Source organism: Thunnus albacares, chromosome 23 (genome assembly GCF_914725855.1).
Source record: "Thunnus albacares chromosome 23, fThuAlb1.1, whole genome shotgun sequence".
NCBI classification, from domain to species: Eukaryota; Metazoa; Chordata; class Actinopteri; order Scombriformes; family Scombridae; genus Thunnus; species Thunnus albacares.
The window spans coordinates 2,106,287-2,133,844 of record NC_058128.1 but is presented as its reverse complement, the minus strand read 5'-3'; the positions used below and the strand labels follow the sequence as shown (position 1 = coordinate 2,133,844).

Here is a 27,558-nt window from a genome sequence, read left to right as displayed (position 1 = left end):
GGCCGCCAGGTTTTGATTTTCTGTTTTTTTTACTCGTCGATGACAGTAAACTGAATATCTGTTGGTCGGGACAAATCACAGCCTGCTCGCCAGAATAAAACGTTGGCATTGTACGTTTCTGCAAACTACAGGAACGTTGAATATCTACGTTTCAACACGTGAAATACGTATCATCTCGACATTTCTAAAGTGACGTAGTTCACATGTGATCTATATGAGTTGATCTTTCCTTTATAGGAGGAGGAGGAGCTGCAGGTGGATGGTTTGTAAGTTTGTTGGAAAATTTGTTGGAATTTGTTGGAAATCAGCAGAGAACAGGGTTCGAGACCACCTCGAAACCGAAACCAATGTCCGCTTCCCGTTTCAACCGACAAAAGCGGGTGTTTTTAGCGAGACATCAGGACATTTGCAGCCGTTTTTATTTTATTTTTTATTTTTATTTTAACCCAAACCATGATCTTTCCCCTAACCCTAACCAAGTGGTCTCCGTGCCTGAACCTAACCAGACCTGAACCACAGCGTTGTCACACCATAAAACATCATTATTCAACGGGTAGAAACGTTGATATGATACGTATTACACGTGTTGAAACGTATATATTCATCGTTTCTGTGGTTTGCAGAAACGTTCAATGCCAATGTTTTCTTCTAGGTTGCAAATCAGGACGTTTGAGGACGTCATCTTTGGGTGTGTGTGGACACACTGACTGTGTGCTGTCTTGGAATCACACACTGTTATCTGTTCCTCTAACCAACCACATCCTTAAGACAACACTGAGGCACGCTAACACACCTACGCACACTCTTTTAGGTAAATAAACGATCCTCTATAAATCAGCTACCTGTCAGGATTCACCTCACACTGCCGCCGGAAAGTCAACAGGAGACTCTTACGGTTAAACGTAGTAAATGTTTAGGGAGTCAATTAAAGGACGGGGCGTCCAAATGAACACTGAAACAGTTTTTTTATTGCTGTAATCATTCCTCCTCTTCATACTGGTTATTAACAGACGCCCTTCAAATGTGCTGGAGAATCTCACCAGTGTTTCGTTGACAGGTGTACAGACAGGTGTAAAATGTTTTCATCCATGTATGGCTAACTGAAGTGGAAATGAGGCTCATGCACGTGCGCCCAGTTTCACAATGATTTATAAAACAGAACCATGTGTATTCATGGCTTTATAAATCTGATGAAAAGAGTGCATGTGCATATTTCTGTCTTTGTGTGAACCTCCACTGCTTTCATTTTGGTGTAATGAAGTGTATTTTCTATTAAACTGAGTTAAATTAAATATTAAATTCTAATAATCTGCGGTGTCCCCTGTTTGCACTTCCTGTGGTTGGGTTGTGTGGAGCACTGGGGCAAAAGTGAAGCATGGAAAAGTCCCATTACACACAGTGTGGTTAAATAAAGGTTTCCAAAAACATTCATACACACACTTATCTCTTCCCCTCCTCCATCTTTCCTCCTTGTTTAGTCCACAGCATCGTGTGAATCCTCATCAAAGCAGCGAGAGGAAAGCTCGTCTGCATGGGGAACAGCTTTTGGTAGCGACTCTCGGTCTTTTCTGTCTCTTTGAGGTCTGAGAAATAAAAGCTGGAGGAGGAAACTGAGCTCTCGAGGTGATTCTAGAGGCCCACTCGTGCTGAACAGGAGGAAACACGTCTGGAAGTAATTAGCTGAGCTGAAAATCCCCCTAAGATGAGTAATACATGAGTCTAATATCGGGCTAATATGCATATTTTTTCAGTATTCCTGCTCAAACAATGTTGATTAGCATCTGATGGTCCACTGAACACTGTCCACCAGGCAGAAATACATTGCTAAACATCCCCATCTCAACATTTATTCTGTCTATTAGAGTCCTAAAGCTTAAAACAAGTGGATATATCTGCAGCTGGATGAGACTATTTCAATCTGACTCCAATAAAAACACTAAAACATAAACAACAGTTTTAATATCTTGAAGAAGAAGCGAGGCTCAGCATGCAGTTAGCGTACACATCCGGCCAAAAGTACATGGACACCCCTGTCAACTTACGTACAGTAAGTTTACTTCAGGGGCACAAAAAGCATCTCATCTTACTACATGGAGTCCTCCTACATGCTCAAAGTTTGAGCTAAGAGTTGATAAAGACCCTGTGAGGTTGAAATAGGTCGGCGTTTTAGCAAAATGCCCAACGACTTCTCTCCTTGCTCTGCTGAAGTGCAAGAATGTTTTCTTCTCAGTAACACGATGAATGAAAGTTCACAATCAGCTTCTGTGCTGCTGCTCCAAAACTATGGATTTCTTCTCCAGCCTACATGAGTCATTTGAGATTTATTGAGATTTTCATGTCATCTTAAAACTCACTTGTACTCGTTAGCCTTGAACTGTGCCTCAGATCCTTTACTGCAGTAAAAGTACCAATACAACAATGTAAAAATACTCCATTACAAGTAAAAGTCCTGCATGAAAAATCCTCCTACAGTAAAAGTACATAAGTATTATGAGCTTGATGTAGTTAAAGTATTGCAGTAAAAGTACATAAGTATTATGAGCTTGATGTAGTTAAAGTATTGCAGTAAAAGTACATAAGTATTATGAGCTTGATGTAGTTAAAGTATTGCAGTAAAAGTACATAAGTATTATGAGCTTGATGTAGTTAAAGTATTGCAGTAAAAGTAGTGGTTTGGTCCCTCTGACTGATATATTATTATATATGACATCATTAGATTATTAATAGTGAAGCATCAGTGTTAGAGCAGCATGTTACTGTTGTAGCTGCTGGAGGTGGAGCTAGTTTACACTACTTTATATACAGTTAGCTAGTTTAGTCCACTGGTTCCCAACCTAGGGGTCGGGCCCCTCCAAAGGGTCAGCAGATAAATCTGAGGGGTGGTGAGATGATTAATGGGAGAGGAAAGAAGAAAAAACAAAGTTCTGATACACAAATCTGTTTTCAGTTTTTGGACTTTTTCTCTAATCTTTGATTTTTGCTGAAATATTGGATCATTTGAACATTTCTTGAAATGAAAGCATGTGAGAAGTTTAGAGGGAAAAATCACTATTTGGTGGAGCTGTTAACAACTCATAGACATGTGAAATGTGACCCCGACTACACACTGCTTTTTGTAAGACGTCAAAAGACAAAAAGGTTGGAAACCACTGGTTTCATCTTTAACAATGTGTTGTATTTTAAAAGCTTGTTATATTATCCATTGTGTCAAATCTTCATCTGAAAAGTAACTAAGCTGTCAAATAAATGTAGTGGAGTAGAAAGTACAATATTTCCCTCTGAAATGTAGAAAGTAGCATTACATGGAAATACTCAAGTAAAGTACAAGTACTTCAAAACTGTACTTAAGTACTTGAGTAAATGTACTTAATTACTTTCCACCACTGCTGACCTAATTTCCTCTGAAGCCTCTGTAGGTCTCTGTTGTCTCTACTGTATGTGTGTTGAGTGACCTTGTGCCATTTTATTTCTCTTTTTCTATGTTTGTGTTTTGTCTCTGTGTGTGCCGAAAACTACTTTGGATCAACTGTGTTTTAATGTAAATCCGTCCAATATGTGATTTTTATCTATCTGTGAAAGATGTTAGAGCTGCCGCCTCGGTGAAAACATTCATACCCATCAAAGTGTCAACTAGACAAAGTTGTTAAATATTTCAGTTTTGGTGTGCTGACACTAAAAACCAGCAGAGCTTTGTATCTCCACTGTTCCATTTTGTAAATGATTAGACCTCTAGTGCCTCACTACAGCCCTAAAAATTAGAGTTCTGGACAGTAAAAACAAAATATCCTGATGATTTTTCTCCTCCTTTTGTAGTGGAGCTACAGAACGTAAATGGGGTCACCAAGAATATTCATCGTCAGGGGATAATGAATATTCACCACAAATGTCTTTGAAGAGCTGAGAGAATTCAACTGATCTTCAACTGGAATCGTTTTTCTCTTAAGGGACCGGTCTGTAAGATTTAAGGGGATCTCTTGGCATATATCATTGTGTTTTTGTTGCTTTAGAATGAGAATGAGCCCTTTATATCTACACAGGGAGCCCACCATGTTGCACCGCCATGTCTCTACAGTAGCCCAGAATGGACAAACCAAACACTGGCTCTAGAGGGAGCCTTCACTTTTTCAAGAGTTTCATGGCCACTGTAGGTCGTGTTGATTATTATGGGATATTCAGCTGGTTGCAACCTGACTGCTAAGATGCCACTAAATCCTGAACACTGGTCCTTTAAAATACTGCAGGCCAGTTCATGTCTGCTGACTTTTAGCGTCATCTTTTTTTCTCTGCAGGTCAGAAGTTTAGCGCTCATGTTTCTGCTTGTCGGTCTTCATCTCCTCACGGTGTTTCCTGTTTGAGCTGACGAGGCCCGTCTGTGTTTCTGGGTCACCGCACGACTCTCAACATGTTTCCTGCACAGGTGATGATAATCCATCTGTTGGGGTTTGTTTTCTCTACGAGCCAGATTTTTAGATTTACCAACTGTTGCTTGTTCAGTGTCGTTCTTTTCTGCCTGACACTGACACATTTAAGGTCACCAAAACTAACTGGTTCCAGTGAAAACTGAGGGGTGAAATAAATATAAAATATAATATATAATATATTACAATGAAAAGATCAGTTGCCTCTCACTAGTCGACGTCTCTCCTAGGGCTCCAAAATGTCGAGGAGCAGCTGTGTTTCCATAGTTAAACTGTTTATGAACTTAATGTTAACGAGGCAGTTTTGGAAGTCGGTGTTTGGAGAAAACATCTGATGTTGCTGCTGATGCCCTCTACGCCCCCCCCCCCCCCCCTCGCCTCACCTCGCCTCGTCCTTTCATATCGAAGCATTCGGCTCCTCTGACGGGGGGGGAATGCTGGTTTCCAGGCAACACAGACTCACAAACTGGAGAGACGAGCAGGTGCTGAGGACTTCTGCTGGTAGGTGGTAAGCGACGGTTGGCACCAACATCAATGGTCAGTGTGGCTATTTTTATCACCAGGCCCAACCCATGTAGAGAAATATGGTCGGGGGGGGAAATAAAAAAAAAAAGTTCCATGTTGCTGTCAAAGTTGGACTTGGGGTGGAAGGTTTACCTGAGCTTTACAGGACAGAGAGAGGTGAACCTTGATGATCAGCTAGAGTAAAGAAAAAATACAATAACCTTAAAGCATAATAGTAAGAATCAGTTATTACAAGCTGATATCAATGAGATCAATTACAAACAGTAACGCTGGATTACATGCTTCATCGTTTCCTGTGAATCCCTCATGTGTGTGAAGGCAATATAGATCCAGCCTGGAGAAATAATTACAGAATGTAAATATATTGAATGGATAATCCTGCAGACCATAATTAGCATCAGAGTAAAGGAGCTTTCATCAGTGTTGGTAATATGAAGTTGCTTCTGGTTTGTTAATATACAAATTACAAGTCACACAGGCAAGTGGTTCTTAAAAGAATAATTTATTTATAGAAAATAACTGCGAACTATCTAATTTCATTCATGAAGCAAAATGTTAAAAAAAAAAAAAAAAAATTCTGGTTGCAGCTTCTTTTGTGTGATGATTTACTGTTTTTCTCTGTCTAACTGCTCTCAAACATCCAATCTGTTCGGAAAATTGTTCAGTTGAAGCGTTTTGGGTTTTTTTGGTTTTAGGTTTCTGGTGTTTTTGTGGCAAGCTAATGTTAGCATGCTAACATCTTTTAGCTTCTGTGTTAGTAGTACAACTTTAACTTAGCTAGCTTACTAGTGTAGGTAGCTAACATATGATAAACTCTTTAAGACCCAGTGAAAAGTTTTTATAGAATTGATAGAAAAATGATTGAAAATAATTATAAACAATATAATTATTTCATTTCTTTAAGAAAAAATATTTAAAATGTTTTGGTTCCAGCTTCTCCAGGTGATGTAGTGCTTGTCTCTGTCTTTATTTCATTGTAAGCTGAATATCTTTGGGTTTTGGGCTCTTTGGATTTTGCAGGACAAAATGTAAAGTCTTCATCTTGACATTTTATAGACTAAAACGATTAATTGACAAATAAAAATTGTGACTTACATCCCCACATAAGACACATCAAATCTTTGCAAATGTTCTTTTTTTTAAAAAAAAAAACAAAACAATTTAACCCTAACCTATGAGTAAGTGAAAAAGGTTGAATCTCCATTTGTCAGTACAAAATAGCAGTTTCAACATTTATGCATTGCCCTAGTTATTAGATGCTATAATAAAATGAGGGAATGTACTTTTTTAACTACTTTCTTAATTACTAAAATCACTCTTTAGCTGCTAGATGTTCCACTTTCTTCACCAGCTAGTAGTTAACTGCTGGGAAGACTGAGACTGAAACACAACTAGGAGCTAAAAGAGGCTGAAAAGTGCTGAAGAGACACCTTTAATCCGTTGTTAATATAAAACTTTGAGTAATGGAGCTCTAAATTATGACAAAAACATCTTTAGTGCCTTTTTAAGTGCTGTAAGTGGGAGTCATTACCTCAAAGGAAAAACCGAATCAGTGTGTGTTGTGTGTATTCAGTTCAGCTGCTGGAGGACGTTGTGTAATTACAAAATGAGCGGTCACTGAGGTTGTCCCCTTTCAAATTGCCAGGTGGAGCTTTGGAGTAAATATGGTTTAGCCAAAGTGCAGATGGAAAATAAAAACACTTTCTTGCACAGTTTTTGAGAGAGCTTTCAGGAGGTCGTGATTCATCAAAGATCTGATGGTACAAGGGATTAGAAGTGAAGGTATGAATGAACTAAAATGCTCTTTGAAAAGTTTTAGGACTTAAATTCAAAAGAGACAAGATCCGAAACAGATGAGGGAAGCAGGAGTGTGCATCAAGCTATTCCAAACCTCTGTTCTCCTAAATAATAGACTGTATATTCAAATGTGTTTTTTTATCCAGTAAAAGAAAAGTAATATACTCTCATCATGCATTTCAAAGTGTGTTTTTCTGTTTTAGAAATGTAGATTAACATCTAATAACTGTGTTGTTGGATTTGATATGTTAATCATCACTTACTGTAGCTCTTTGATATGATAATTTTATTTTCATGGCACATGAGTTGATGTGTTTGTATTGTGTTGAAGATGAAAAGGATTTCACACCAGTCCAGAGATTATGAGGTTTAGATATATGACAGCTCATCAGAGAAACAGACACTTTCATGTAACAGGAGAATAAAACACAAACCTCCAGCAGTGATTTATTTTTCCTTTATTTTTCACCTGACAGTTTTGGGCTGTCCACATAACAGCTGCCATTTTAAAAATCTGAACTGTTTACCCAACACTGCGACAGTAGCATACTTTTAAAATGTTTACTGTCGCCTGTTTACAGTCAGTCAGCACTCTTTCTGCTCTCAAACAGCTACTTGGACAGTTATCTGCTTAGAAATATGTTCCAATAAATACTAAAGCGTAATTTGCTTGTAGTTTTCTGACATTTTCTTTTGTGGCTAGCTAAGATTATCATGCTAACGTTAGCTAGCTTGCTGGGGTAGGTAGCTAACATATAATAAACAAGTTAAGACCCAGTGAAATAAATTTAAGTAAAATTAATAAAAATGCCTCTCTTCTTAAACATTTACCCAATTAATCACATGGTTTGGGAATGACCAGCTGTCTCCAATCAAACAAAAATTGTACTTGACCGTTAGCTTGTGTGTTGTAGCAGCTAGCAGAGTGATATCAGTTAGCAAAAACTATATTTACATTTCAAAAAGAGCTTGGTAACTTCTTTCATTTTCAGTTTCTAGTTGTAATTGTTCTTTTTAATCCAGTTTTCCCTGTCAGGATCATAATAATGGGAGTAGAGGAAGTGATCCATGTTAGTAGAAACTAATTCTAAACTTGGATTCAAAGTTTAGAATCTCTATGAATTTACAAGCTTTAGAGCATAGTCAACACCAATGATTATGATTATTATTATTATTATATGACGGTTTCCTGGAGGCACACTGGAGTGTCAGCAGTTTAGGGGCTAATAGCTCAGCTCTGTGACTTTAAACCCTCCAGTGTCGGGTTCTAATCTGGTAAATTGAACATATCTGCCGCTTCCTCAGCTCCACACTGATCAATGAGATTAAAACCAAACTGCTGCCTCCTGTAAATGGATTTCACTTGAGGTCAGCTGTCAGGATAAATCCCTGCAGAGTATATAAGAGACAGAGGAGCCAAATCACTGCATGAACTCCACGCAGATCTTAAACACACAATATGTCATTTCTGCCAGTAGGGGTCTCTCAGTCAAAACAATAAATGCTATAAATAAATAAAAGTTGTCTCACATAAAAAAATCAAGTGTTTCTCCGATGCTGTTCGGCGGACACAGGACGTCCGGTAGGGGGTGCTAGCTGAGCCGTTGCTAACGTTTGCTCAGCTTGTATCTCTGATAACTTAAGATCTAGATGTCCAATCACTGAAATCCTTCATCCAGTTAAAAGATATAGTTAAAAACGACCAAGATCTAAAAAGTTTATCATAAAAATGTGGCTTAAAACTGAATAAAACTCCATTCATGACAGTTTCCGACAGACAACCACAACGCTGACGTATTATCTATCTATCTATTATGTGTATACTATTTGGTAGAGGGGGTATGACGCCATTGACAGGTGACGAAATGAATCGGACCATTACCTTGATTAAAATTACTGACATCTCCATGTAAAGTATGAGTCAACAAGAATCTAACCAGACATTCAATCCTAACTTCTGGTACCCTACAGTTGGTGTCACGGATACATTTCACTCAGTCCAAAATAATTAGTTTGCAAAGTTACCTCTACTTCCTCCTCGTGATGACATCAGATTGTTCGTACATTCCCACAAACAGCCGACCATTGGTAGTCTTTGTTTGCTGTCTAAGGTGGTTGCTAAGGTGGTTGCTAAGGTGTTTCCATGTGTTGTCCATTCTCACATCTCAGATGTGATTCAGCTTCAACATGTACGGATGGATTTGAGAAGTTGACATTTGGAGTAAAGGAGAAAAAGAAGTGAAATCCTGCTACTATAGTTTGTTTATGTAGCCTCCGGAGTCGGAGGAAGCTTCCTGAAGCTGACCAATCAGAACAGAGTGGGCTCATCGGGAGGTGGGCCTTAAAGAGACAGGAGCTAAAACGGCCTGTTTCAGACAGAGGCTGAACTGAGGGGCTGCATAAAGGACCAGTATAAGATAAATAAGGAGTTTTTAACTGGAAATCATGCAAAGATATTCCAGTAGAGCCCCAGGAAATGTGCAGAATATGTCCTCTTAAATGAAGGATGGTCCTGTGTTTCCAAGGTTAGAGGAGGCTGGAAAGAAAACACAGATTTGACAAGAGCAATCATCACTGCCACTTAGATTCCTCAAGGTCGACTCTCTGCCAGGAACCTTCTTAATTACAGCAACCTTTCAGACAAACCCATGAGTAATAGCTCCATGGAAAGATCAGGTTTGGGGTCAGTAACAGCGAATCACATGTTTACAACTTAGGGATATGATTTAATTGGCTGCACATGAACAGAGACGGCCGTCTTCTTCAGGTGTGATCACATATCTAAGACCCCTTTTACACAAGATTGATATTCTATCTCTTTGTCCTCTTAGGTTCTATGAGTATGAACAGCAAACAGCGGTGGGAAATGACTGCTTTGCCAAAAGGAGTGACTCCTTATCAGACCAGAGTGCGGTTATTTTAAGAATTACTCCTCAAATGTCTCTCCGGAGAAAGGTATTTTTCTGTTGAAATGATGACAGCAATGTGGCATTCATCTGACGCCTGTTCCAGTCTGATGCTGAAACTGCTGTTTGATATCATTTAGCCTGTTTATTTGGTTCTCAAACCTCTTTTCACCCGATGAACATGTGAGGAGTTTGCAGGATACTTTGGTTCCTTGTCAGTGTCAAGTCAAGTCCGATTCACCGGCCACAACTTTATTGTCTGCAAGAACTTAGTCGATATTGTTCCCTATTAAAATGCAGTTCTTATATATATATATATATATATATATATATATATATATATATATATATATATATATATATATATACATACATACATATGCATTATATAAACTGACTGGGTCGGCCTGCAGGCAGAGCTGCTGTTCTGCCAGTCTGTTGCTGGAGCTAACGGAGCTAACCAACAGACAGCAGACCATCAGATGTTATCAACCAGGGATAACAGGCCACTGGCTCACCACGCTGCAGTGCAGTACAGTAATACTGAGGGAACTTGGTGATATACAAACAATCCCTGCTGCAGCATTAATGCCTTTTGTCTCCTCCGTTTCCACACTGTGTTCAGACTCAGAGATTATAAAATGAAAAATGTTAATTATCCTCTTAATTGAGATACTGACTGAGCTAACCACAGTGTGATGTGTGAGTCTATTTGTTATCTATAAAGTAGAATTACATTATATGTTCTGTGAAAGGATGTGATTATGAAATAATATGAAAAGAAATTACAAAAAAATTAGTGCAAGCATCAAATAAAGTAATGAAAAATGGTGATTATTGAATGTCTATCTGTAAATCTCATTGTAATGGATCAGAAAAGGATGGAAGATCCTGTTGCTGTTGGTCTACCACTGCTCTCTTATCATGTTCATCAATCATTACATAATGTAAATAAGGAAGTCCTTGTTGGTAGTGGCGCTGGATTACGAAACGCTTCATTTTAAAAGAAATATAAAATCTGCTGTAGAGCTGCAGACACCAGCAGCAGCTCAAGTTTTTATTTCTGCTTTCTGTTTACACAGATTTTCAACACTGATGCACCGACCGTGTAAACTTCTCACCACCAACATATTTGCTTTGGTTTGTCATTTTATGAGTCATAACAGGCTCAGCTACAGTTTCAGTGACACTCATGACCCATGAATCCTGTTCCAGCTGATGGTTTAGATGAGTGAAGTATCTGTCTTGAAGCCGACACGGCCGTACAGGTAGAAAACAAGGCTGTACTGTCCCCGTCAGAGCTGACAGGTGCACTGTGTACATTGGACTGCGGCCTGAGAAGTGCTGCCAACTGCAACTAGGGCACACATTTGGCAGGAAGACAGCAGGACTACAGCCACCCTCAGACCGGCATGGAAAAAACATAATGAGCATAAATAAGCAGAGGAACGCTGCATGTACGCAGACACACAGGACAAACATGGCTCCGCTGTTATTTCCTTACACAAGCAGACAAGTGGCTGCTTTCCGACAGCGTCCCTTTTCCTAAGTAAACAACACCAGGTCGGACACACCCTGCAGTATATTTACCGTCAGCAATTAGGTGAGCCTAAAAATGAAAGTTTCAAGCTGCACTCAGGACACATTTCATTATAGAGGACACCGATGTCCTTGGTGATATTTACGACAATTTGGGTGAATTATAAAGAGTTTATCTTGTACTATTACACCCCTACTGCACACATAAACACATTCTGACTGGTTTTATGAGACCATAATGTAGGAAGATAACATTTACAGAAAACATGATTGAAAAGTTGAATGAATAAGTTTGGTTGATGGTTCTGCTGGAGGATTTATAATCTCAGTGTCTTCTGTATTTCTAAAACGCTAGTTTGTAATAACTTTGAACTTGACCGAACCTCTTCTATATTCAAGATTAAAACATGTTTATCATTTTTGAGGAGCATATTTTTAATCTGTAGGTCAAAATATGTCTAGGGTGTTAAAGCTGGACTACACACTTGGTTGAAAATATAAGTTCTTTGAGTGTCTATTAGGGCTACAACTAACAATTATTTTTATCGCAGATTAATCAACTAGTTGTTTGGTCCATAAAATGTCAGAAAACAGTGAAAAATGAAGATCAAAACGTCCACAACCCAAAGATATTCAGTTTACCGTCATATAGGACTAAAAAAAACAGAAAATATTCACATTTAAGAAGCTGGAATCAGAGAATTTGGACTTTTTTTTTTTTTTTTAAAAGACTCAAAATAGTTGGTTGCAGCTTTAAAGTCTGTTACAGATGATCTAAATATTTCAGTGAGCATTCAGGACCTATTTAACTAAAATCTTGTGATAAAATACTGTTGCAATAATGGTTATATGCATTGCCAGATTAACCTTTTAGACTCTGGTTCACAAACTTGCTGTTGGGCTGTTGCCATATACTGGTCCCTTCAAGTTCCCAGTAAGTCCGGTGCAACCTTCTCTCCTACGCTGGGATACAAATCAGTGGTCGCCACCAAATGAGGTCATAACACAGGAGCCGCTTTAGTTGATATTGTACTTTTAGTGATTCAAATTCCCAAACAAATGGATTAAATGAGTAAAAGCAGATTGAGATGCAGTGAATGTGGTGCTTTTAGCTGGTGATTGGTTTATGAAAATGAGAAAACCACCTTACATTAGTCAAGTTATGTGAAATATAATTAATAAAATGAAATAAAAAGACTCTATTTTAAAATTGTAAAACCTTACAATTCTGTTTTTGCACAGAACCTGGCAGGTATGTAGAAAAAAAAACAAATAGCATGAATAAATTAGCATTATGTAAAAGGATATTGTTCCATCTATTATTAAAACCAAACAAAAAGGTCAATAAATACCGTTACATCACTGATCATCATATTCAGGTTTCACAGGAGCAAAAAATAAATCTAAGACATGAAACCTGAGACAAAGTGTAACCGCTGAACCCAGAACAGAGAGGGTGAAGCTCTCACTTTACATTTTCCCCCCATTAGCTTCCTGGTGGAAATTAGCTGACTAAGCTGCTGAGAAGTTTTTTAGTGAGTCACGTGTCAGAGAGGTTGAGGATCCTCCGCTGACAGACAGCTGTTTGTGTGGGAGGGATTAAGTTTACTGGATGTAAAGGGGTTGAGCTCTCTTTGAAGTGTGAACCGCGGTGAAAATTAAGGAAAACTTGAGGATTATGCACGACACGCTTCACGCTAATACTCCAGAGAGACACCAAAACAGCAGGTTTGTTTCTCTTAGTGTGTGATTAGAGATGTTTCCTTTGAGCAAGTCTAACGTCCTGCTGACACAAGTGTTGCATATCTGAACTACAACAGTGCAGATCTCCACCAGGTGTATCGGGGGGGGGGGGGGCTGTTTATCCAGCGTGTATGCATGAGTGGAGTGACTGGCAGGACTGTAGTCTGCTGGTCGACTGGTCGATTAGCTGGTCGATATGCTCTCGTCCGACTAAATTCTCATTGGTCGAATAATCTCCATATTACTTTCATAAGGAGAAAAGTGCTACATCAACAGCTTTCCAGGATTAATCCATTATTTCCTGCGGCGGGAGGGACAGACTAACAAATTACCTGTGAAAACAACGGGGGTGTATTCAAAACACCCCCGTTGTTTTCACAACTTTGAACTCTCCCAACCTGATGGAGCCTGCTGGGTCTGACTGTACTCAACGTTTACTGAACGTTTACTGAAGGTTTACTGAATGTTTATTGAATCAGCGTTTCTCCTGTAATAATATCAACGAACCCCCGCCAGGCAAAAAGATAATTTTTTTAATACCTATAAATCCTATTCCTAACTCCGTTTAGGAATAGGACAGTACTTAGTATGTTTGCGTAGCGAGCGGGAAAGAGCGGCAGGAAAGTGACGGTGGAGTCCAGCGGAGCAGAGGAAAAGGTTAGTAAGTTGTCAGTCTGGCAGTAAATATACAGTACAGACTACAGTGTGTCAGTTAATAAATGCTAAAAAGTCACGTCTGTTGTTTCCCCAAGTGCTGGAAAAGTAAAGGAGGTTAGCTCTAAAATTAGCAACAATATGTTAGCCTAACCTGAAGAGGCAAAACGGAGAAATGTGAGTTCACTGTACACTCTGTCCCATTACATCACCTACAGCCGTACTGACTGGGAGACAATATGCAGGTTATCAAGGTGTAACCAGAGTAGACGAGCCTCATGCAAGAAACACTCGTACGAACGGATTTGTTCTTAAGATGCACGAACAAGTGATTTAAGAACTTTCTCTGAGGTACTGTCGTAGTGTAAGTTTAATAATTATAATGCCCTAATCTGAATTAATGACGAAATTAACAAAAAATATATAAGTAAAACAAACAATGTAAAATTTATACTGTTAATCATGTTATCATCATCACGGCTGCCAATTTATTTAAAATGTTTTGTAGATTTTATGATTTTTATTGGCATATTTTGGTGCAGCAGCTTCTACATGGAACCTTCTGTCAGCTGCTCATGGATGTATTATAAGAGCTGGATACTGGACTAAAAATGGCGCCCATTCAGTCCAATAGGAACTGCTCGCCTGGCGCATACGCCAAAAAAAGTTTCTAGCTTCCAGGTTTGCTTCCGCATCGTGCGGCCCACTGAATATGCGCAGTGGTGTTTCCCCCGCTGGCCCCGCCCACGAGCTCCCGCTCGGCCCATAGACTTTACATTGTGATGACATCACAGATTTTTAAGTCGCTTTTCTCGGCTTGAGGACAGTTTGACAAACATAAATCAAAAGTTCATAATAGAAAGATTCATAATTGATGTTGTTTGCAGTTCGAGGCGTCCTGTCAACAGTACAGACGTCTCTTTTACAGTGGTGGTTTATGGGGGAAAATCCTTTTTGGGCCACAGGGGGATTTTTCGCTGCAATACCGCAAGTGGCCACTGGGAAAAATTGGCTGCAAGGCTGAGCGGCGGCGCCCTATCCAGCTCTTATTATACATCCATGCAGCTGCCTCTGTGTCTCTGCAGGTTTCTGTTTCTGTATTATGTTGAGTTGCAACGTTTCAGTTTCCACATCAATGTAAATGTGCCCGAATTCGCTAATGAGCTCATTTTCATCCGTAGTCCCTCGACAGATTATTACGAATTAGTGACTTAATTTTATCAATGCGTTACTTCAACAAGTATTACAATACAATACAGTTCAATACTTAAATACATTACAGTTATGTAAAGGCGGTGCAGGAGATGAGGTTGTATCTCACATGTAAAATGATGCATTTCTGAACAGCTTGTCCTTGTGTCAGTCTGGTGACACATTTAATGACTCTGCCATGAGCCTGTAAATTAAGGAAATTGAAAAAAAAAGAGCAAAAACATCCTCTGAGTGAAACTCACACAGAGCAGATTCAGCAGCAGCAGCAGCAGCCTGTAATCAATACGCTGCCCTCCTCTGACACACTGACATGCTCTTCATCAGATGGCGCTCAGCTCAGACGTTAATAAGAGACTCCAGTGAGAGAATATGCAAATACCGCCACTCTTTGAAGTACAACATGTGCTACTTTGATGTTTTCCTGCACATATTTGACATTATTTCTTCTTCTCTTCACCTCGCTGCTCTCTGTCAGTTTTTACTGTCCGCTGTGTAAAGCCAAGTGTTTTTTTTTATAAATCTTGTAAATTGTATTAATTTATTTAATCTGCCTTTCTGCACAGCCTGAACCTGTGAAGCACCTTTCAACATTCAGAGTGCTTTACATAAAACATAAAAGACTCTAAGACAAGAACCACAATGACACAGAAAAAATAGGATTTTTAAAGATTAGAAGATAAAATAAGGTAAAATAGAATGAAATAGATTAAATGGGAGAATGAAAATGACTGAGTGCAGTGTGAGATATGAAAAACAGAACAGAGTCTTCAGCCTGGATTTAAAAGAGTTTGGTGCATAAAAACTGAACAATGTTTCTCCTCTTTACACATTAAATACCATATTGTCCTGAATATAAGATGATATTTATTCTGGAAATAATATTTGAAAAAGCGGGGTTGTCTTTTATTAGAGAAGAGACTATTAGAGGGAAATTTCACCACGTTTTATGTGGCTGTCCAATCAGTGTTGATGGTAAATGTAGTCACTGGAAGCAGTAAATCCATCAGTGCGTGCTATATTGACTGAGAAAACTGAGTCTTCTTGCTCACGGAGCCTACATGTACCAGCATGCATGGCACGAGAGCTTCTGACACCCAACCGCAGGTCGGCGTCGGCAATAGCGTCCAACAAAAACTGCCCACGCTGAAATTCATTGCAGCAGAACGACACATTCTGTGTCTCAAATCACAAACTTCTGTACTTACGCTTTTGAGCGCATAAGTGCGCTCACACTGAGAAGTATGGAAAAATGCACTGTGAGAACCCGGATGGTGCACTCAAAACAGTCAAAAAGTTGAGTGTGGAACTATGGACACTTATCGCCCTCAATGGTCGCCATCTTGGCTACGTAGCGGAAGGGGAGGGACCACTTTTCAAACTGGAAATGGCGGCCGGGTACGTTGTAACTACGGTGAACATCACCACATTATACAAATGTGAGTTATACATGTGTTTTTTAGCACTAAGCACCACTATACTGTTGTCAGATTTAAGCCATCAGTATGTTTTTTGGGTTAATTTAGCAGCCTGTAATGATTTGGTAGTGTGAACGATAACATGAATGCTAACGCTAGCTAGCGTTGGGGGGTGTTCCCCAGAGATAAAGCTGAGCTACTGACACAAGCAAAGTGCTCCCAAGAGACTCTCCATAACCTGTTGTTCCTCTTCTCCTTTCCACAAAGTTAGGTTGTAAAAAATAGGCAATACATGAAAAATGCAAAGCAATAATTACCTTTAAAGTTCTTCTCTACGCGTTACACACTGTGTTGTCTCTGTGTTATGGGTGTATAAATAGGTAGAGGGCTGTCTTGTTACACTTTAATTTTCTAAAATTAAAAGTGTCATAAAAACAAAAACAGGATTTTTAAGCTTCTTTTCACTTTTATTCAAATACAAATACAAATAATTTTACTGCCTCAACAAATACAGATACAAATACAAATACTGGGCTTTCTGCACATCCCTAGTGTGTATATTAAACTGAGAGCACAAATTATTGAATTTTACCACAGAAACAGTCTCTAAAAAAGCTGCTGACAGTGTGTTCAGTGGATTATCCGGAGTAAAGGAGACACTGTTCCTGTTGAGTTTTAAGAACCGTTTTTTTTTTTAGACAAAAAAAAAAAAAGATCACTGACAGACACCACTGGAGGGAAGTGAGAACACAGTTACATTTGTAATTTGGGTTAATTTGAACCTTAAATCCAAATATCAACAACCTTTTAATAATTCAGACACGAACAGTTTTGTTTTGTTGTTGTGTAGCACCTGGTTACAGCCAGACAACCACGTTACTGTCTGACTGTCTTTGAGTTCATTTATTTGTGTGTGTGTGTGTGTGTGTGTGTGTGTGTGTGTGTGTGTGTGTCTGTGCAGTATTTGTGTTTTTCAGCAGCAGCAGTGTCCTTCGTTCTCTGTCTTCTCTGTTTTCTCTTTCTGTCCTCGTCTCAGGAATAAGCCTCTCAGCTCAGCAACAGTCCAGCTCCCCCGAGGCTTCATGTGCATAATCTCCCACCGTGTGTGTGTGTGTGTGTGTGTGTGTGTGTGTGTGTGTGTGTGTGTGTTTGTCTAAACAGTTTCATAGTGCTGATGTTTCTGCTAAACATTTCAGTATCCACATCTTTTGTCTCTTAGCTGTATTTTGGTGTGAAGAATCACAAAATCAAACCTCCAAACAACATTTTTTTTCCCAACAGAAAAAAACAGAAACAGAAACTCTTAAATTTACTATTTATGATGTTCTGATTTATTGTGCAATATCCATTCAATTTATTACACTACCCGTCAATTTTTCGTTTTTTATTGAAATTTAAGCAGTTCAAGTCCAGTGAATAACCTTTAAATAACCTTTAATGGTACGAAGGTAAGTGATAAACTGCCGGAGGTGGAAAATAATTTAATATCAGAGTTATAATAAAGACATTCAGGGATCAAGAAATGGATGAAAGACTCTTTTCTGCAGCAATGAAAGAAAATGAAGCCTTGAATGTTGAACAGTTCCTTCAGGTGATGACTTCCAAACCTTCTGTCTGTGTAAAAGCCTGGAGGAGGAAGAGGAGGAGGAAGAGGAAGAGGAAGAGAAAGAGGTCTGATCCAGAGTTGGTGACTGGACCTAAAGGGCGACCAGCATCCAGCTGTCAGCGGTTCATAGTCTTCACTTCATGTTTGTTGTGTCGTGTTTTGTGAAGCACATTTGATTTGCATCTTTTTGTTTGAAATGTTCTATATAAATAAAGTTTTATTATTATTATTATTAATAAACCAGACTTGCTGTTAAAGAGTAACTTCAAGCAGAAAACTGATCTCTTCTGGTTCAGAAGACAACTTCAGACAACTAGAGGTCAAGATTTTCTGGTGTTAAAGCTTTAAAAAAAACTTTATCTTGAAGAGATTGTGAATATTTACAACAAACGTCATGACTTTCACTACTTTCTGTGATACCATGTCAGCATCAATCATCAATATTATCATGAATCTTCCTTCCGGGATTCTGAATATTCATATCAAATCTCAATCAGGCCATAGTTACTGTGTTATAGATATATTTACCCATGTTGCACCAGTTTTCTACCTGAACCTGCTGACCGCAGCGCCTCGTGTGAGCTGTTTTCTCATCACTGCTCCCTTCTTGCACGTTAACCTAAAAACCCGAAGCGCCTCGGGACTCTTCTGCTCCGTCTATAAAGCTCTGATAAGGCCGTGCAGGAGGCTTGGCATTTTGCTACAGCGCTGCATGTTGTTGTGGGAAGCCGGCCATCTGTCATCCTGCGTGGCAGGGGTTGAGGATGGCCTGAGGGGGGGCGGAGGGGGGGGGGGGGGGGACAGGAGGACAGGAGGACAGGAGGACAGGAGGCGGCGCACCGGAGGGGCCTCCAGGGCTTGGCTCGGCCTCCCTGATCCCTGCGTGGCGTGTGTGGCGTGCATGTGAGCACCTGAGCTCACAGACCGCAGCCGGAGCGACGGTTAGCTAAACACAGATCGATAGTCTAACTGGTGGATGATGGTGTGTAATCTGGGTTCCATCAGTCACTCCGTCCTCTCCTTAATCACACTGGTTTCCTGCTTGTTGTGGCGTTTTAACTCCTCATCAAACAGGCTGATTTCATTAAGAATCCAGCAGACCTCCACCTCAACTTGTGTTTTGTTTCCTAAATTAACCTCTGATTGATTTCGGTGGTCTGATAGATTAGTCGAGCTGTGAGGATCACACGAGGATCATTCACTACATGACCTCAAACACGTCTGATATTTCTAAACTATTATATTACTAACATATACAGTGTTATATATGTGATAAACTAATATCAGCCAATTTATCAGTGAGGCTTTAACTGATGTAGAGGGAAAGTGGCGTACTGGTGTCCAGCCATAGTCTCTGCTATAGTTTTCCAGTAATCCAGGTTAACAACAAAGACTCCACAGTAAGAAATGTTTGTCTCCACCTGCCAACACTCCCATTTCTCCCATCTGTCAAGGTCATCTCCCAGCATCCTCCTGTTTTGTTGTTTCTCCTCAGAAACTCCAGTCATTTGCTCGGCCCTCAAACTTTATTATGAATAATCGTCACGGATCCGTAAGTTTTGTATGTTTGTCTGACGTTACTCAAGTTGCCAGATCCTCTATCAAACACAAACTACACACTACATACAATTTCAACCCATCTGTCACCACAACCTGATTCACACTGAACAGTTTCCATTTATTGGATCTTTCACACCGTATGTATGAAACACAGACTTCCTTCGATTCACCGTCAGTATCACAAACCTCTGTTGTGTGTTGGATTATGTAAAGATACGGCTGCACATTACTGAAGACTGTCTCATCTGAACATATTTCATCCACCCACTGAAAAAAATCTCCCATATTTGAAAACTAATGCTGTGCTCTGTACTTACGCTTCACATTTTGAGCGCATTAGTGCATTCACACTGAGAAGTATGGAAAAATGCACTGTGAGAACCCGGATGGTGCAACTCAAAACAGTCAAAAAGTTGAGTGTGGAACTATGGACACTTCTCGCCCTCAGTGGTCGCCATCTTGGCTACGTAGCGGAAGGGGAGGGACCACTTTTCAAACTGGAAATGGCGGCCGGGTACGTCGTAACTACAGTGAACATCGTCACATTATACAAATTTAAGTTATACATGTGTTTTTTGTCGGATATAAGCCATCAGTATGTTTTTTGGGTTAATTTAGCAGTCTGTAATGATTTGGTAGCGCTAATGATAACATGAATGCTAACGCTAGCTAATGCTAATTTGCTGTAAGTCATTTCCGGTTAAGTGCACAACGGCTGTGTTTGATTTGAGACGACACTACCCTGTAGAAATTTGCGCACTACACCAGTAAGTACATAGTGTACTACATGAAAGTGTACTAACAGTATGTGATTTGAGACACAGCTTAACATTAGGTTTTGCACCAAGGCGCTCTTTCTCTAGAAGTGGCAGAACATCGCTGCCAGAGTGAATGAAATTATTTTAAACCAATGGACACAATATCTGGAAATCACTAAATTAAATTACAGATTTGTCATTAAAACTTAAATGCTTGCAGTTAAATACTGAGTCTTTCTTTTGGCTCATATCATTGATGTGTAGAGAAAGAGAGAGAAAGTTGTTTATTGTAAACTTCAGTGATTCAAGTTGTAGCAGGAAACTAAAGTTACAGGTGGAAATATGTTTCTATATATGTATATATATATATATATATATATATATATATATATATATATATACATATATGTGTGTGTGTGAGTGAATGAATTTTCATACTGTTAAAAAGGTCCCATAATCTTACATGGGATTGACAATAATACGACATATAAATAACTTGTGGAGACTGACATTCACGTTCCAAAGAAAAACAAATATACAGAATATATGATTTAGCAGGAACATTATTTCGGGTCTGCAGTAGAGGTGTAACGGTACGTCTATTCGTCTCAAACCGTTGGGCACAGGATGTTCAGTTTAGGATGCTCCAAACAATTACTGTCAGAATAATTTAATAATCCACTAACTCTGACGTTGGAACAATAATTCTAGAGAGCAGTTTCTACCTGGAATGTTTTGGCAGCGCACCATTTAGCTGTAGCATGCTCATGGACGTATGCTAGCTGGCTTAGCTAAGTTAGCCTGTTTTCTCTGGTTACATATGATCACGTAGCATCTTCAAAACAGCAGCAAGCGTTTATTTTTTTAATTTTTCTAACTGAACTGAAATCAGCCCAGTATTTGTATTTGTATCTGTATTTGTTGAGGCGGCAAAATTATTTGTATTTGTATTCGAATAAAAGTGGAAAGAGGCTTAAAAATCTTGTTTTTGTTTTTATTACGCTTTTCATTTTAGAAAATTAAAGTGTTACAATAAGTGTTCATGAAACGTGTGTCAGTAGTTCAGCTTTATCTCTGGGGAACACCCCCAACTCTGGGAGTGATGTCCAAATTAGGAAATATGTGTCATGTAGCAGGTGGATGTGACTCCCGTCATTAAGACCTGCTGATAGACGTCACAGCGGAGCAGAGGAGAGACACTGAGATAGAGATGTAACCGCCCTGTGTGCTGTTATTTGACATGGTTTACTTTTCATCCCGAAAACAAATAATTTTTAAAAGATTTGTATGAAACAAATATTCGTAAAAAACCCCACTATTTATGCTTTGCCGAATAACGTATTTGTATTCAAGCACACCCCTACTATATATATATATAATAACAATATGAAAGACAAAACCTCATGTAGACTGTATTTGCTGCACTGAAGTGATTTTGAGTAAAAGCTTCTTCTGATACTTGCTGTGCTCTCAGAGTGATTTATGTCACTGAGTGAGAGGGAAAGTCCCTCCATGACTTTGATAAATCATCCGTCGTTCGACCTTCGGAGGCCGTTCTGTCCGGCGTCCTTCACTTCAGGAACATCCGCTGCTGCGTTTACATGTCAGGACTCGGGACATACGATCCATCACGGCGGAGTCGCTCACAGTCCTATCATGTGTTGTCAGCGATGAGATGAGTAGAGAAGCTTTATTGAGCCTCTGCAGGGGACGAGGACGCCGGCAGGATTGATGTTAAATGTTCCTGATCAATAAGGTGATGTCATGGACTTCATATTCAATACTCAGGAGGTGCATTAACCTGCGGGGATCAGGGTGATGCATCTTTAAATGAAGTGGCCCTGTCAGTGTTTCCTGTGTTAAAGCAGCCTCTTTACAATCCAATGAGTGAGAGAGTCGAATCGGAGTTGAACTGCGGATGCGGCTGTTATGCAAATTTCCTCGGAGGAGTGTTTATTTTACTGAAACACACACAAGTATTTTCTGGCGTCCTCGTGCTCTGAAGGACATTCAGGCCTTAAAAGGAAAAATAATATTCTCAATTTAATATAAGGGGTGAAATCAATCAATTCAAACTCAACCACATTATTTAGAAACGTGAACAAAAAGCGCCTTTCAGACCAGCAGCATCCCTTTACATTAATCTGACGCCAGATGTACGAATGAAGAAGCACACAAGTCACTTTAACGGAGAAGTTACAACAGTAACAACAAGGTCGGCCCTGAAACATTCCTGAAACACTTAAAACAGAAGTCTGGACTGAAGACCAGCAGCACAAAAACACCTTCTAATGTCACTTAAATACAGTTAATATCTCAGTCTTCATCTGTTATGCAGAAAATCAGTTGTGAAAAATGTATTTTAAAGCTTACCACTGGTGAATTTCTATATTTTTCTTATTGTACTAAACTATTAAAAACACATCAGTGAGTCACACCGCTGCACTGGGTCACATGTTCCTTCATCATGAAGAGTTTGGTCACGTTAGTTTGTTTAGAAACGGCTCCAAAGACTAATAACAGCATCACGTTTTCAGTCTCTGGAGAGTAGTTCTGTGTAAGGCAGAGAGGACACGAAGGAATCAGATATCTCAGGCTTTGATACAAACACAATACTTGTTGTTAGTGGATCAGTTCATCGTTGGTTTGGATCCAAACATGAGATTTGTTGACAGGAAGAAGAATATAGAATCTCGGCATCGGAGTCACTTTGCCAACTTGGTGGATGAGCGAGCCGCTTTGTTCATAAAATCTAAAACAGTGAAAATTTGGTGTTTTGTTAGTTTGTCAGCTTTTCCTCCGTCAATATTCATGTAGTATTAGCTGTGGGGGTTTTTTGCCCACTCTTCAGAACATCTTAACCACTGGAAAAACAGCTGTAAAGCACTTTGTCCACTGAAAAGTTCTATATAGGTGCAGTTCATTTACTATTTGAACCAGTCTGCTGTAACTACAGTCCAGACAGTGTAAACATGGAAATGTAGAACAAATGATTGAAGCCTTCCTTTATGTTTACTATTCATCTTTGCCAATAAGAAAGAGTAGCGAAAGATAAAAGATTTAACAAGAGATTTGTCTGAATTTAACATATCTGAGTATTGTATTGGATCCAAAATGGAACCAACTATCAGAACCATCACCATGCAACGTTCATACAACTTTTTATGGATATTTATCATTTCTAAGGCTGATGAACTAAAATATCCAACAAATAAATAAATACAATCAGTTCAGTTCAGATCTTTATTGTCCCACAAGAGGAAATTCTTACTACTGGTTACTTACTGGTTCAATCCCAACCAGGTATGTTTCCTGTCTGCCACAGGCAAAAAATAATCTATAAAAAAACAACACAAACACCATGAAAACATAAACACAATAAAAACAAGAGAGTAACAGACATTAAAAGTGTTGCTACGATACACAAAACTTAGACAATGAGGATGTAAGTTAGAAGCAAAGAGAAACAGCAACAAGAAGAATAAATGTACAAAACTCATGGTGAAAATACTCAAAATAAATTTAGGATGTCATAAATTCTTCCTGATTTGCGTCAGTTTGTAACTTACTTACACAAACAGTTCGCCCACATACAGGATGAGCAGGTCAGAGGTCAGACCTCCTCCTCCGACTCTCCTCCACCACACGTGGATCCTCTGGAGGTTTCAGCTGAGAGCCGCTCCGACGCTTCCAGTCCGTCGGCTGCTTGAAGGAAAGAGACCAACCGACAGAGGGACTGATCATCATATCTTCAACTCTCTACTGAAAACAGGATGAAGATGCAGCTCAGTAACACCGCTTTCCAGTCAGGCCTGAATTATGAGTTAATATTTGTAATTATGGGATTTCTTTTTCATAATTATGACATGGTAATTATGAGATATGGGTCTGGTAATTATAAGATGCTAAATTATAAATACAACATATTGTATTTATAATTCTAAGCTACTGAAGTCATTCACCACAACATGTTCATGAAAAAATGCAATTAATTTTAAACCTGCACTAATTAACACATGAATTATTATTATTAAAAATATTCATTATAGCTGCTTTTTTTAAAAAAAAAAAAACATCATATTTTCCCATAATTAGGGTTTTTGTAGCTCAGGATTATAATTTAGCATCTTATAATCACAAGATAAAGATGTTGTGAGATGAATTATAATTATCAATGAAGCTCCTAATGCAGTGAAATGGAAATATGACACGAGGCTTCTTCATATCACATGTTTATTATTTCTACATCCGTTTCCTGCTGTCGTCACTGAGTTTGTGCTCTTGGTGTGTTTTGAGTTTGTATAAAAAGCGACAGTGAAGGAGTCCAGCAGACACTCGTGTGCTGTCGAGTCTGGAGGTTTTTCCCTTCACTGCTGTGTAAGAAGTGTAAAGAGGCAGATTAGAGTCAGTGCGGCTCTGCAGGAAGCCGCTGCGGCGCTCAGCTGTGATGTCTCTCTCTCGCTGAAACGGCTTAACAGCAAATATAAGTGCCAGAGAAGAAGAGAGATCAGGAAACGCTGGCAGAAGAAGAAGCTCTCTGAGAAACAGTAAATTGAGCGTGATGTCTCAGTTTGTTTGTTTTTTTGTGTGTGTTTGGATGAAGAACAGTTGGACGTGTTTCACCGACTCGGGCAAACGTCCAAACATTAAAAACCCACAAGAAAAGCAGGTTCAACGAGCTGCAACAACCCACATGAAGCTTTATATTTAGTGTCTGCAACAACCTCAACTTATACTGAAGACATTCAACTAGATCCAAGACATCATAGTGCATTTATCAAGTAAAGTAAAGCTGCTGATACTCATAATAAGTGGTTTTTAAATGAGTATTAACTGCAACACACAAGCAGCATCACCTCCATATACAGTATATATATATATATATATATATATATATATATATATATATATATATATATATATATATATACATAGGAGCTGCCTCAGTCATCCAATCAGAGATCTACTGAAGTCAGTTTACATCCATGTCTGTCCAGACTCATAATATCTGAAGGAATTTAATAAATGTATTGTATATCACATGTTTGGCCAGTAAATCTGATTCTGATAGAACACAAAGTTGTAGTGATGACAGTAGACGATGCTTCAGATATGGATGTTGCTGCTTCACACACATCTTCAACCAGCAGCACAGAAGATCGAAACAATCCAAACCAGTTTGAAGATTAGTGTCACCAGTTCAGTATCCGACCAAACGTGAAATACGGTCAGTCTCCCCTTCTGTTCCTGAGTTATGGCGTCAAATAACAGCTAGAAAAGTGAATTTTATAATGTTATGGTGAAGTTGACCTTTGAACTTTTGGATATAAAATTTCATTATTTAATTGAGTTATGGCCAAAAAGATGTTTTGTGTTTCATCCTTGAGTCCAAGTGGACGTTCGTGCCAAATTTGAAGAGATTCCCTCCAAGCGTTCCTGAGATATCCGGACGGACAACCCGAAAACACAAAGCTTCCAGTCACAGCTGTCGCCAGAACAGACGCACGAAAACGCTTCAGAAAGACTAGAAAAATACAAAACAATGCCAATAAATCTTACAACACATTATAGCAGCATCCATATAACCACAAAACTCTCCAAAGGTCAAGAACAGAAAATAACAAGTGAATTAAGAGCAAAAGTACTGATAGAAATCTTACAGTGTGGTCAAAAACCATAATAAACCAATTCTATCCAAAAAAAAGTGTTAATTCATCAAGAATCTTGTAATATTATCATATATTAAACATGATATCTATCTCCAAATGGCACCAAATGGTCACAGATGAAGGATGTACAATGACAAAGCATAAATAACATCCATATAATTTAAACAGTATAAGAACTATTATAGAGGCTGGGGATAAGAAGGACCGTTACACTCATATAGTCACACACTGTGTAAGTATGTCTTCATCTACATGAAGCCGCTTAATTCTAAAAGGACGTTTTTGAGCAAAAATAACAAAACCACAGCAGGAACCAGCGAAGAAGAAACGGTGTATACTGTTTCCGTTTTTGCAGCGACTTCCTGACATTTAGTTTATTGCAGCAGATTCCAACAGTTTGAGCAGAGAAAGGTGGTCGCTGTTTTTATATTCGCATTTTCAATTTGCACACAAAAAGTATATTTGTTTGTATAAAAAGCAAATATAAACAGACTTAGACGTCACTGAAGAGCTGAAAACATCAGATCTGTGTGGAGCGATGATGAGGAGACTGAAACCTTCCTCACATGAACACATGAAACTAACAGAAATGTCATATCTCCATCATGTTTTCCATCGTTTGAGCTTTTAATGACGTCATCTCGTTGTGTTCTTCTTCTTCTGCGACGGTTTAACGGCACCGACTGGAGAATCAGCGCCACCTGCTGTTTATCTGCTGATATTCACACAACAGCAGTGGATGGAAACAAACATTCACTACATTTTCTTTTGATGGTTTCCTGGAAATCTGAGGAAGGTTACAGTCTCCTCATCATCGCTCCACACAGATGTGATGTTTTCAGCTCTTCAGTGACGTTTCAGTGGACGTATTTGATGTGTGACTGGAAGGACAGGGTAGAGTGGGCGTCATCCTGGACTCTACAGTCACATATCAAACCCGTCACCAAATCCGCCTTTTTCCATCTCAAGAACATGTCCCGACTCCGGCCGTCACTCTCAAACACCGTTGCTGAGACCTTGATCCATGGATTCATCTCAAATCCTCTGGACTACTGCAATGGAGTCCTGTTCGGGGTTCCCAGTAAAACCCTGGACGGGCTACAATATGTCCAGAACTCAACCCCCACTCTCATTCACCTACACTGGCTCCCTGTGAAATACCCAGTACCTTTCAAGACCTCCTCCACCAACACACCCCTTCCCGAAGCCTGCGGTCCTCGGACTCGGGGCTGCTCTCCGACCCCCCCGCACCAGCTGACGCAATTTCGGAGACAGAGCCTTCAGCGTGGCAGCATTATTTAAGCTTGGCTTAGTTTTCTTTTTCTCCTATTTTGTACAGCGTGTTTTGAAAGGCGCTATATAAATCTAATTTATTATTATTATTATTATTATTATTATTATTATTATTATTATTATTTCAGTGACGTTTAAGTCACATGACTCATGTACATCATCATTTATTCACTCAGTCTTTTTGCTTTTTATTCACACGACTTTGAAAAAGACTTTGAGAAAACTTTTAAAAGACTAAAGTCTGACAGCTTCTCACATCCGAAGACAATGTGTCTTCATTTTGAAGACTGTGGATCTGTGCAGGGTCACTATTTGCAAGATGACAACTATAGATTCCTTTTGAGATTATTTCCCATCCTGCTCCTGGTGGAAATTTAACAAGAAGAGAAACTTGAATAATGGAGCAGAAACAGAAGCAGCTTTTGGCCTCAGCTGCTCTTGTGTGTGTGTGAAGCGGTTTATT

The 27,558-nt window shown here is 39.2% G+C and overlaps 4 long non-coding RNA genes across 4 annotated transcripts; 1 reads left to right on the top strand and 3 right to left on the bottom strand.

Annotated features, from left to right (window-relative positions):
- Positions 1-938: 938 nt before the first annotated feature.
- Positions 939-26,300, bottom strand: LOC122975589. The gene is made up of 3 exons (XR_006400722.1): positions 26,100-26,300; positions 19,463-19,468; positions 939-952 (listed from the first exon to the last, which is right to left on the bottom strand). It is a non-coding gene; the product is annotated as an uncharacterized LOC122975589 (long non-coding RNA).
- On the bottom strand, positions 6,094-8,916 carry LOC122975588. Its single transcript, XR_006400721.1, has 2 exons — positions 8,766-8,916; positions 6,094-8,129 (listed from the first exon to the last, which is right to left on the bottom strand). It is a non-coding gene; the product is annotated as an uncharacterized LOC122975588 (long non-coding RNA).
- On the top strand, positions 9,182-11,604 carry LOC122975587. The gene is made up of 3 exons (XR_006400720.1): positions 9,182-9,423; positions 9,572-9,695; positions 10,729-11,604. It is a non-coding gene; the product is annotated as an uncharacterized LOC122975587 (long non-coding RNA).
- On the bottom strand, positions 23,363-24,349 carry LOC122975586. The gene is made up of 2 exons (XR_006400719.1): positions 23,707-24,349; positions 23,363-23,470 (listed from the first exon to the last, which is right to left on the bottom strand). It is a non-coding gene; the product is annotated as an uncharacterized LOC122975586 (long non-coding RNA).
- Positions 26,301-27,558: the final 1,258 nt, after the last annotated feature.